This window comes from Ambystoma mexicanum, chromosome 14 (genome assembly GCF_040938575.1).
Source record: "Ambystoma mexicanum isolate Mex_15411 chromosome 14, UKY_AmexF1_1, whole genome shotgun sequence".
Classification (NCBI taxonomy): domain Eukaryota; kingdom Metazoa; phylum Chordata; class Amphibia; order Caudata; family Ambystomatidae; genus Ambystoma; species Ambystoma mexicanum.
The window spans coordinates 446,902,584-446,915,072 of record NC_090940.1 but is presented as its reverse complement, the minus strand read 5'-3'; the positions used below and the strand labels follow the sequence as shown (position 1 = coordinate 446,915,072).

Genomic DNA, 12,489 nt, shown 5'->3' with positions numbered 1-12,489 from the left:
AGGTCGCCTTGAGGAGGGCTTCTTGGCAGAAGCCTGCCAAAAGATAGTGAACTAAGAAGGCGAACCTAGTTTGCCGCGCAGAGTAAAACACAAGATGGACTTTAACAAAAAGAAATGGCGAATAAACCCAACCGGAGCCAAAAGAAAGACGATTTGGTCAAGAGGGTTTATGTTCGAGGCTAATATAATAGCCAAGAACTGTACCACGTTTATCTAATATAAATCGCAGTAGAAAAGTTAGGGTAGATACCACTGCCACCAGCCAAGTCTAAATGTTAAAAGAGCGAAACAACGCTCTAAGAGGTACAGATAAAAAGGGATACGAGTTAACCCTTTCCAGTACTCCATGGAAGATGGGGTGTACTGCATCTATGGTAGATTGACTAAGTAAAGTTAATGGTAACTTCACCCTTTTCTGGGGGACAGTAGTCGCCTCAGAAATGGAGTCGAGGGAAGTCTCAAAGACAACCCTGTGCCACGGCACTGAAGGTGCGGTGTGACGCACACAAAGAAGGGGGCTACTGAAGTGGTGTACTTCAGAGTCCACAATCACAAAAACAGATGGAAACACATAGCAAAACACAGGTAAGAGTGGGGGAGAACGCTCCCACTCTTACCAGGTGGAAAAAAATAAACTCCAGAAGTCCAGCAAAGCTGCTGGGGGACTCACTAGGTGAGGGAAATTAGCCATAAATTAGAATTCTCCCTAACACACTGTATCTGTAAAAAAAGATAAAGAGCCCCAAATGCTACACATGTGCAGTGAAACCGTGCAAGAAACCCAGAGAGAAATGAATGATAGTGGAGCTGTCCGGTAATGGGAAATTACCTTGTCGAAAGCCTCTGTAACCTGTGTGAAACAAAGGGGCCTAGAGAGGAGCCATGGTAAGAGGAAGCCCTCGGATAGGCTGGTGTAACTGCCATTCAAAGTCAAAGGGGTCATACAAAGGTAAGAAGTAGTAAAATCCTCGTACAGTCGAAAGCCTTTGACAAATAGGAAATTGTGAAAATGGCGTTTGCACCCGGACGAGGTGAATGCCATGAGACCATTGTGTTGAATAAACTTAGAGAAAGACTGACTGGGGGCTTTAGAGAAAGCCTGGGGAGAAAACTGATTGAACTGGGAAACTGCCAAATGTGAACCCGATAGAGGGATGCCTGCGAGTTGAGGGTAAAACTGGGATATACCCGTAAACACTGAATGAAAGGCCATAGTGAATACGATTGAGGAAAGCTAACGTTACAAGAAAGATCTGAGCCCGGCTGAAGGGATCCAAGGGGGGAGGAGGGGGGGTAGAGAGCAATCGCCCAATGTATAAGATTACCAAAGGAACTTTTGCTTTGTTTATGGTTCAGCAGGCCTTCCAAGGCAAGAGACTTTGCAGGAAAGACTTGGCCCCAGAAGGTTCTGGGATTGTTGAAAGAGACTGTAACCTCGTGCTGACGAGGCCCAGGAGGAGTGTGCTATGCTCAAAGGTCCTGCCTTGTCCCATGCTAAAAACGTGGGGAAGGGTGACCCCCGGCTATAACATCCTGACTTATCATTTGTGAACACTTCTTTCTTTTCTTGTGAACACTATCCCACAATCGTTTTGAATTTAGCTGTAAGGATTGGCAATAGTTTTTTTGTAGTATAGGCTTTTTTATTCGACAAGACGCCACTAGGACTGCCTTATTATTTGATGGTCGTAGCTTGCTCCCATCTTAGATTTAGGTTTGTATTAGGCGTTTTTCCAACCCATTTATACAGTTTAATAAACCCCTTCTAACTGTGATCACCTGTGCCTGTCTTTACTGTTGCCACCATGAGTTCCTTACAACGCCGAAAACATTGTCGAAGGAGCCGTTGAATAAGCCATTTCCGGAGCCTTCGTCGACCCAGCTGGCTTATGCAAATATATGTGTGATACGGCTGCCTTTTCTGAAACAGCCGGAGCATGGCTAGCATATTCCTCCTTCACCCTTTTCCCACAGGAAGCCGCCTCAGGGGATGTCAGCCTCTTGGAAGAGGGAGTACGCTCTTGGGATCTACTTTGGTGGGGTGAAACATGACTTCGAAAAGAAGCTGAATTCAAGGCCACTGTCCCCTCATCCAGATAAGCCACTAACTGCATTGGTCCTGGAGTGTTTTATTGGAACACGAGGGACAGATGGAACTCAAATTAACTTTGTTCTCTGGAGACAGACATCTTCATGTTGGTCTTCACCATAAATATTGTTTAAATGGCAGATTGAACAGACCTTGAAAATCCTTTTCTGAGCCTTTGAGGCAGTCATAGTGTGGTGGGTAACCACCCTTCAGAGGCCACAAACCTGAGGGGGGCAGAGACCAGCCCAGCACGGGAGGACCAAGGGCGCAAGATGCCCCAAACCACCATTAAAAAAGGAAAGCACCATGTGACGAATCCAGGGAATTTGTCTCTTCTCCCCAAGGGGGAGCAGCCCCCTGCTGTGAGACTAGGCAGCTGAGACCGCTAAGCAGAACCTTCTAGGGCTTTCAGTAAGCAGGATCTCACTGGGAGGGACTCCCCCGTAGGGGCAAGGACTTCCAATATCCTAAGATTGTAAGATCTCCCTTGTTAGGGAGAATTCTCATTCAATGGCTAATTTCCCTTACCTATAGAGTCCCCCAGCAGCTTTGCTGGATTTGAAGGATTTGTTTCTTTTTACCTGCTAAGAGTGAGACTCTTTTTCCTAGTCTTAGGCATTTTTGCTATGTGTGTTCTAGGCTATTTTTGTGTTTAATGCCTATGGGATTTTCTCTCCCCCTTAGGAACCATCTTTATTCACATGTGTTACACAGCGCCCTCAGTGCAGTGACACAGGGGTGTCATAGCGACCCCCAAACATAGACGCCATACCCTGGGACTGACTACTGTCTCCCAGGGCATGTAAAGTCCCCATTGCCTTTACTAGTCAATTTTTATGAACTTAACCAGTACAACCCATCTTACTATGGAGGTGCTGGGAGGGGTTAATCGTTTTTCACCTATGTTCATTCTCGAGGGGGTAGTTTCTGGCTGGTGGCAGTGGCGACTACCATAAATATTCGACCACAAATATTTCTCTATGGGATTTTCCCATTGTTCGAGGCTACCACTTTTTCTGACAGCCTCTAACATACCGCCGGTGCATTTTAATATTAACTTTGCTCCGGTAGGTTTTATTTGCCAGAACTTTAATATAACTTCTTTCTCGTGTCTTTCTCTACAATCGTAACCCAGGTCGGGGATCCTTTGTTTGTCCGTTTGGTGGGCTTCTGCCCAGAAGCTCTGCTTCTGGCGCCACTGAGTCTGGTGTGGGTCCGTTGTGTGGGAGTAGGACCCCTGGACAGGGCTGCCTCCGCAACCCATGTCGCACTCTATCCTGTTATGCTGGAGGGTATCCCGCCAAGATGACCACTCCACTGTGTGAGTGACAGCTAGGCTGTATGAATGGGGATCTTTCTACATAAAAGCAGGGTCCTGAGGACTGGAAGAGCAAGACGTCGCCACTGGAACTAAGAAGCCGAAAAGGAGAGAAGCCAAAGACATCTGCAACGACAACCACCGGTGAAGCCCTGTTGCAGCGTCTCACCACTTTTCTCCACACGACGAGAGGAGATCTTCTTCTGAAAGAGCCTTCTTCCCTTGAGCTGGTGGGGCCAACCAGTTTTCCAATCGCCTTCCCGAACCTGCCGTGGTCGAATTGCCAGTGCCCTGTACTTGGAGACCAGATAGCCAGGCAGCTATCGACCTGGACTACGATTAAAAGGAGCGTACCTTTTAAACTTCGTTTGGCAGCACCGCGGCTGGTTTCATCCCTGGGTAGTGCAGTACCTCGAACCTTCCTCCACGACGAGAGCCTCTCTTCCTCTGCTGGAGCCCTCGGACTGCAGGAACTACCAGTAACAACCACCACGGCAGGAGCCACTTTAAAGGTACATTGTGCTGCCAGGCCGCCCTTTCTTCGCGGAAGCACTAAAGGTGTTTTAAATCCTTTACCTACCTGTTGGGTTGGCCGCCCCCCTCTCTTAACATTGTCTGTGGACCTCTGCATCCACCTTTTCAATATCGTTAACCGAAGACTTGACTGCAGCTACAAGAACATTTTGCTCCTGGGCCCTTGCCCTGTACCACTGACTCTGGCACAGGCCTACTGACTCATTTGTTAATTCTGCCTTCTTGAGATTGATTCTCCATTCAAACTGTGTGGTGCACCCCTTTCTTATAACTACTCTTTCCTTCCCACTGTTTAATCTTGTGAAATGCCATTTTGCTCAGTTTTCATTTAAGTACTGCTTATACTGATGCACTGTCTTGCTCTAACTGGGTCACAAGCTAATGGGATGTGTTACTAGGGTGCATAAGAAGCTATTTCTGAATAACTTGTGTTTTCCCTCCCTTGTGAGAAATTGTTAGACTATCCCTTGTGTGTAGTTTTCACTGTGCCGTTTTGTTCAGTTTTCACTCTGGGTCACTTGGTCTACAATTTAAATAGGGAGTGTTTATATTTTTCCTTTGACTTAATTTAACTTGCTTGATACTTGTGATAACTGTTATCTTAGAAGTGTGTAAAATAAATATATAACTACTTTTTTTTATACAAAGCTTTGGTCAGTGTTTCCTTGTGCCACAGTACTGAAGGCCTATTGTGTAAACCCTGAATACTGCTCATCTCCTTCTTGAGATAAGTCTGACTGCTCAGCCACACCTACCAACTAAATCTTTGTGGTACAGACTGATACCAAAGGGGATTTATTACTCTCACCTGTAGTCCCAATCTTGTGTAGTACTCCCTAACGGAACTGCACAGGATTCTGCCTAACATCCCTTGAACCAGATATCCCAAGTATTCTCAGTGTACATGGGAATAGAGGATAATGGTGACCACACAGGGCCTTCGCACATGCTGGATATGAATGCCGATACCTCCTGGAAGATGAAATCTCAGGGCCAGAGGACTGGGTCTCTCATTTCAGGACATCACATAAAAGGGACTGTACCCTTACATAGAGGGAGAGAGGAGGTCATGCAAAGTCAATCACCTGGAGGAAAGACACGCAGAGCTGCCAGGGAGAGCTGAGGCACGAATAGAGCTCGTAGATGGTGGGTGGAGAGCCTGCTCAACACTACCCAGCACTGGAGCGCCAGAGGTGCAAGGCTTCCTGCTCTCTACCCGAAAGCAACCGCAATGTGACCAAGGTAGAAGACCGGCCTGCCGGAGAAAAAGCTCCGGACGGAGGAAGCAAGGAACCAGCGCCCTGAGAAGAAGTCTGCTGCAGACAGAGCGATGGCCCCTTACGGGAGTGAAGAGCGCAGACCAGCAGGCACAGGATGAGCCAGAGAGGGTGACCCACGGTAAGAACAGAATTCTGAAATCCAGAGGCCTGATATGCCAAGTGAAGACGCCAGCCTGATGCCCAACTAAAGGAAATCCCTTACAACTAATGTAAACCCTAGAAAACAGGGCATAAGAGAAATACCCTGAGGGGGGGAGCCAGATGATCATACCCAAGATGTGGGTGCAAACCAAGCAGAGGAGAAGACTAGAGAGGGGCGTGGGCTAGTCCAATCGAAGGAGAGACACTGTCGAAGACACAATCTGAGCAGACCAAATAATCATAGCTGTTTAGAGAAGCCAAAGCACTTTAACCAAACTTGTCCATCGGCCCAAAGTAGACCACCAGAACTACCCCAAATAAGAAAGTGAACAGATCCGAATGGGAGAGCCAAAGAGGCTACTAGAACTAGTTTCAACAGTACAAAGCTAGTAAAATAAGTGGGAAGTGCACTTGTAAAGCATGTCCTGAATTTGTAGAAGGGCCCAAAAATATGCCCTGCTCACTTCAACTAAACGAACCAAGACCTTTTAAGATCTGTTGAGGTCTGCGAAAGCTTAAAGGGAAACAAGACCAGAGTAAACTAAGAGGAGTAATTCCACCTTTATACAAGAACGTTATGATTTTGTTGGAACTAGTGGAGAGAAACAGCCGCAAACCACTTTCATAGCAGGGTAGTTTGGAAGGGTGATGAGCAATCTGCAGGAGAAGAATCAATAGAAAGAACATTACTGGTAAGTAATTTCTCCTTCAATGGATTACATTCTCCCACAGATTCTTCATCTGGTAGACTCCCAAAACAGTACAGCATATGCAGCCAGGATGAAATTCTCAAACGAGAAAGCTCTGTAAACACTGATCTTCCGAAATGCACATCAGCGCACTGCGAAATGTCCAGACATTAGTGTTTTGAGAACTTGTGGAGAAAGGAACAAGTCGCTTCTTGGTAGCATTCTGCGATGCAGAGAATTTCCAAACATGAAATTGTCTATTTAGACAAAGCCAGGCATTTCCTGGATTGCGAGAAAGCTACCAACAGCTGGTTGTCACGTCTAAAGCCTGCTGTCCTAGCCACATAATAGCTGAGCACCTTTTTCAAGTCTAGCCTGTGTAGTCTTTCCTCGTCCTTGGAAGGGTGAGGTGCAGGGTTGAAAAAGAGCAGCTCAATGCTTTGAGAGATGTGAAACTCCGAAACCACCTAGGAAGAAACTTGGGTCGTACTTTAAGCAACGCCTTCTCTTTGCAAGAGAGACTGGAGCTCGCTTAGAAGCCTTGCTTATGCGAGTGCAACCAGAAAAGCTGCCTTAAGGGTGAGCAATCTAATCGAAGAAGAATTAATTGGCTCAAACGGAGCCACGATCAAAAAGGTCAGCACAACATTTAAGTCCCAATCAGGAAAGACAAATAGTGACAGAAGGAGAAATTACTTACCAGTAATCTTTCTATGCATTCTTCTCCTGCAGATTCATCAGATACATATCCCTTCCAAAGTGAGCTGCTTGGTAAACTTTTCAACAGGGGCGTTGTGCACCTAGACTCGGCCATCGATCAGCCTTGACGCAATGCAGCATTCGTGGACTCTGCACGCGATGTCAGTTGACATAAATATACTACGTCAGTACGCCTGCATACCTCAGATCCCCACACTTCTTTCCTCCCCGAGCTCAGCTGTTCTGCTGCAGAAGAATTTGCAGAACGGGCAGAAATAGCCACAACTCCCATAAAAAACTAAAATGTGTCAGGAGCCATTTTTCTTTTTTCTCTCCCCATGATGAGAAACAGGGCTGCAGGAAGTTGCAGAAGGCCACAAACACATAGGAAAGGCTTAGAAGCCCAATAAGAGATGGCACATCTCATATTTTCCCAAGAAAAGCAGACACATAACTGAGTTGAGGCAATTTCATAGCAGGCTGGATGGGAGGGCGATGAAAAATTTGCGGGAGAAGAATCCATAGAAAGTACATTACCAGTAAGAAATGTCTACTTCAATGGGTTACATTCTCCTGCAGATTCCTCATCAGATAGACTCCCAAAGCATTATGAAGTCTGGAGGCGAGATAAAAGTCCTTAAACCAAGAATCTCTGTAGTACAGCTCTTCCAAAGCAGGCCTCAGCCCCATGTGACACATCCAAACAGTGTGGCTGCCCGGCAGATATCTCTAACCGATACGCCCCTTTGAAGTGCTGAAGAGGCCACTACACCCCTAGTGGAGTGAGCCCCGATGCCCAACAGAAGCTCTTTCAATGCATTTTACTGAAACTCTGCTATACAGAGTGTAATCCACCTCGATATTGTCTGCTTAGAAACAGCCAAACTTTTTTTTTTTTAAACTGTGTATTTATTGAATTGTTTCCAATATGGCATACATTACTCACCGTAATCGTATTTCTGATGCTTGTATCTGCTTAGATTCACATGCTGTGCATAGGCCGACATCTAGTGGAAGCTGCAGAGTATTACAGTTTGTTTTTCGAAACTCGAAAAGGGGCGTCGAACTAGGGCGTGCCAGTAATACTATCCCGAGTGTGACGTCCACTGTACCCATGATCCCTCACGTGCGTAGGACCCTCAGATTGTATTTTTTATGACATGAGGTAGCATGAGGAGTAGCATGAGAACAGAGTATCCAAGCAGATAGATAAATAAGACTACAAGCATCCATGCACCTTCTCTCAGAGGGGAGGAAGGGCGGGTGCATGTGAATCTAAGCAGATACAAGCATCAGAAATACGTTTACGGTGAGTAATGTATCCCTTTTGAGGCTTGTGGAATCTGCTTAGATCACATGCTGTGCATAGATTAGCGAGCAGTGTTAGAAGAAGGAGGTGGGATGTGAGAAGGGTCATGAGCGAACAAATGTCTTAGAACCGCTTGTCCCACTTGAGTATCTGTCTTCGAATGAGTGTCAATAGAGCTCCATGTAGCTGCTTTGCAAATGGTGTCAAGGGGTACATTTGCAATGAAAGCCAGAGAGGCCCCCGTGCCTCTTGTAGAGTGGGTCCTTCGCATAAAAGGCAGTGTTTTATCTGAAAGGGAGTAACACAGCCGGATACATTTGACTATCCATTTAGAGATGGCACCTTTAGAGACATGATCTCCCTCTCTGCCTGTAGCTACGGACACGAACAGTTGATCTGACTTCCTGAGCGGTCTGGTCTTGTCTACGTAGTAGAGGACCGCCCTTCCAACATCTAGTGTGTGTAGTTTCACCTCAGCAGAGCTCTTGGGTTCTTGGAAGAAGGCCGGTAGCTCAATGGACTGGTTAACATGGAATTTAGAAATGAATTTAGGTGAGAACCTAGGGTGAGTTCGTAGAACCAGTTTATCCTTATGAACAGTAAAGAAAGGAAGGATCCAGGCAGGAGCACTGACAGAGCCTGAATTTCACTGACCCTTCTTATGGATGTAACGGCTACTAAGAAGGCAGTCTTAGTCAGGTGTTTGAGACTAGCTTTATGTAGAGGTTCAAAGGGGGGGGGCCCATGAGTTTAGCAAGCACCACATTAAGGTCCCATCCTAGTGGTGGGTTAGAAATTGGAGGGTAAAGTCTGTTCACCCCTTCCATAAAGCCTTTAACAACTGGCACTTTCCACCACGACACCTTGTTATGGGAGGTGGTGTAGGCTGACAACGCCGCCAGGTGTACCTTAAGTGAATTAAATACCAGCCCTGCGTCCAGCACGGTGGAGCATGTAGGTGACAATATTGGAAGGAGTGCAATCAATCGGGTTGATTTGTTTATTCTGGCACCAAATAACAAATCTTTTCCATTTATCAAAATAACAGTGCCTTGTGTTAGGTTTTCTAGATTCTTTCAAGATATCCATACATCTCTGTGGTAAGTTGAGATGGCCAAACTCTATGACCTCAGGAGCCATGCTGCTAAGTTCATCGAGTTGGATTGAGGATGCACTGTTTGTCCTTCGTGCTGGGAGAGTAGGTTGTACCAGCACGGGAGTTTGATGGGGGTCGCACACCGCCAGTCTGCGCAGGTGTGGGAACCACAGTTGTCTTGCCCACATAGGAACAACTAGGATGAGTGTCATCGATTCCCTGTGTATCTTGTTGACCACCTTCCTCATCAGAGGGGTTGGTGGAAAAGCGTAGGCAAACGTCCCTGACCAGTTCATCCATAGAGCGTTTCCCTTGGAGCCTGGCTGGGGGAACCTGGATGCGAATACCGGGCATTGTCTGTTTTTTCGCTTGTGGCGAATAGGTCTATAGTGAGGAAACCCCACTGAGAGAAGAGATCTTTTACGACTTCTTCGTGTAGACGCCATTCGTGTTCTTCTGCAAGGGGATCTCTGCTCAGAGCATCCGCTAGTGAATTGAGATCCCCTGGAACATGTTGAGACGACAGGTAAATGTTAAGTCTGAGTGCCCATATTCAAATTTTCTGGGCAAGCTTGGACAGATTTGGTAAACGAGTAGCCCCCTGTTTGTTTATGTAAAACATTGCCGTCGTGCTGTCTGTTAGGATCTGCACCGACAGGTTTGATAGGTGGGGTTCGAACGCTTGAAGCGGTCTGAAGACTGCCAGAAGCTCTAGCAGGTTGATGCGATTCTGGGCCAATGTGTGAGACCAGAGGCTCTGAGCTGTGTGGTGAAGGAGGTGTGCTCCCCACCCTGACAGGGACGCGTCTGTAGTGACTACAGCCTGTATTTCTGGATTGTAAAAGGGTTTCCCCTTTGAAAGATTCTCTCTTGTCCACCAGCGAAGACCGTACCAGTGTTGGCGAAACGACCACTAGATCGTCCCACTGACCACTTGCCTGAGACCACGGTTTCTCCAACCATTCCTGCATGGGTGTTAGGCAGAAACCTGTGCAGTTCCCTTAGGGACCACTGCAAAAGGCTTAAGACTACAGGTGTTGGCAGTAAACCCAATTGGTAGCAGTCTGTACCACCCAGATTTACCTGGTAGCTGTGGCTGAGCAGCCAGACTTCTCTCAAGAAGCGTTAGACAGTATATAGAGTATATAAAATAGGTACCAAAATACAGTAGCACAAGCAAACACTGACCAGAACTTTGGTATCAAAGTATATAATTATTTATTTAAAGACACTTATAGAAACACTCCAGCACTATTATTGTAAGCAAGTTCAAAACACAGTCACTATTAATATATATACATCCCTTATTCCTTATTAGACAAGTCTTAGTTAACACCACTTATTTTCAGACAGTTGTGAGCGCTTAACTAAAGATGGCACTCTAATAAGTTATCAAAAAAGGGAGGGAAAAGGCAGAAATTAGAAAAGCACACAACACTAATACTTTAGAAGCAGCCAGCAAGACAGGAAAGTCAAAGTCTACTTGTGAGCAAAAAGTTCAGAGGCCAGGCACCCTCTTAGAGAGAGTAGAACACCAATGCGCCCAAGATCACACAGTTTAAGAGGCTTGAAAAGTCTTGCAGAGAGTTCAGAAAGGAATTAGTTCAGCTCAGAAAAGTTCAGTTAGCCAGCCTAGGACCAACCCAAGTGGTAAATTGAGGATTTAAGAGACACCCCACACAGACCGTTGCGAGGGAGGCCAGGCGGACACAGTACCTTGAAAGTGGAGAGGATCCTCCAGCGGGGGCAGTTGTTCCTGGCAGCGGGTGCAAGTCGCAGCGTCGTCCAGAGGAGAAGATCTCGACGTGGAGGAAAGCTGAAGGTCGTTGCACTGCCAGGGAAGAAACCAGCCGCGGAGTTCTACGGTTAAAAAGGTACTACCCTTTTATTCGCGTAAGTGGTAAAACGTGGTATCCCGGTTGCCGGGGTGCTTGGCACAGGCAAGGTGGCCACGAGATGATCCGGGAAGGTGAAAAGGCGGGCAAACTGGTTATCCCCACCAGTCAAAGGAAGAAGACTCTTCGGGATGAAGATCTCCTCTGTCGTTGGAAGAAGTGGTGAGGCGGTTCAGCAGGGCTCCACCGGTGGTGTCGTCGTTGCAGGTCGGCTCAGCTTCTCCCTCTTCGGATTCTTTGGTCCTGTGGCGACTTCTGAAGTTCCAGTCCCCAAAGCCCTGCTTTTATGCAGAAATCCCCCATTCATCAGTCCTAGCTGTCACTCAAACATGCTAAGTGGTGAGTCGGGGGGCTCACCACTGGGCCAATCACACAAGAGTACGACTTGAGTTGCCGAGGCAACTCAGTCCAGCGTGCCTAAACCCCCCTCCCACACATCCTGTAGACCCAGACAGAGTGGCACCCCTTTTGGGGGTTTCTGGGGAGAAGCCTGCCAAAAAGTGGAACAAAGGGCTCGACTTGGGTTGGAGTTACAGAGGCGAACCCAAACGCCATTTTAAAACTGAGTTCCGGCAAAAAGACCCAACCGGGGAATAAATATTAAATAAATAACCCAGCAGTATCTTTAACAATGCACCAAAAAGTGGTGCGTCTAAAATGAATGGTGAAATCCCATAGGAAATATTCCGGTGGAATATTTCGCGTGGTAACCACTGCCACCAGCCAGAAACTCGACGAGGGGGGACTGCACAGTGCCCTCTCGAAAAACAGACCCAGGGGCAATCTAATTACCCCTACCAGTACTTCCACAATATGATGGTTTGTACTGGTTCTGTTCCCAATTTAAGACTAGTAAAGTAAATGGTGACTTTACATGCCCTGGGAGAAAGTAGTCAGTCCCAGGGTATGGAATCTATGTTTGGGGGTCACTATGACACCCCTGTGTTACTGCACTGAGGGTGCTGTGTAACACACTTACGAAAAATCACATGAAACCCTATGGAGTAAAAGACCCCATAGCCCATAAAACACATTACAAAGTCAAAGGATATCTCCAATCATGTCTAAGAGTGGGAGAACAAGAGTCTCACAATTAGCAGGAGAAAAAAATAAACCCCAAAAATCCCACAAAGCTGCTGGGGTACTCACTAGGTTTGGGAAATAAGCCTTAACAGAGAATTCTCCCTAACAATAGTTTGCATGCGTAGGCGCGCGTGGGGAAACGGGTAAATGCATGAAACCATCCTGCCTAGCAAACGCATCGCTTTGCGAACCCTTATCTGGCGACCGGACTGATATTGAGGAATTTGCAGTAACAGATTCCGAATTCTTTCCTCTGATGGAAAAGCCAACTCCTCTTCGGTGTCTAGAACAGCTCCTATGAACTGTTTGGAGGTGCTTGGCACCATGCTTGATTTTTTCTCATTTATTGAGAATCC

General features: G+C 46.7%; 1 protein-coding gene across 3 annotated transcripts in view; it reads right to left on the bottom strand.

Annotated features, from left to right (window-relative positions):
- KTN1 (kinectin 1) overlaps window positions 1-12,489 on the bottom strand; it is a 3,101,875-nt gene that overhangs the window by 1,376,022 nt on the left and 1,713,364 nt on the right. The window lies entirely within an intron of this gene.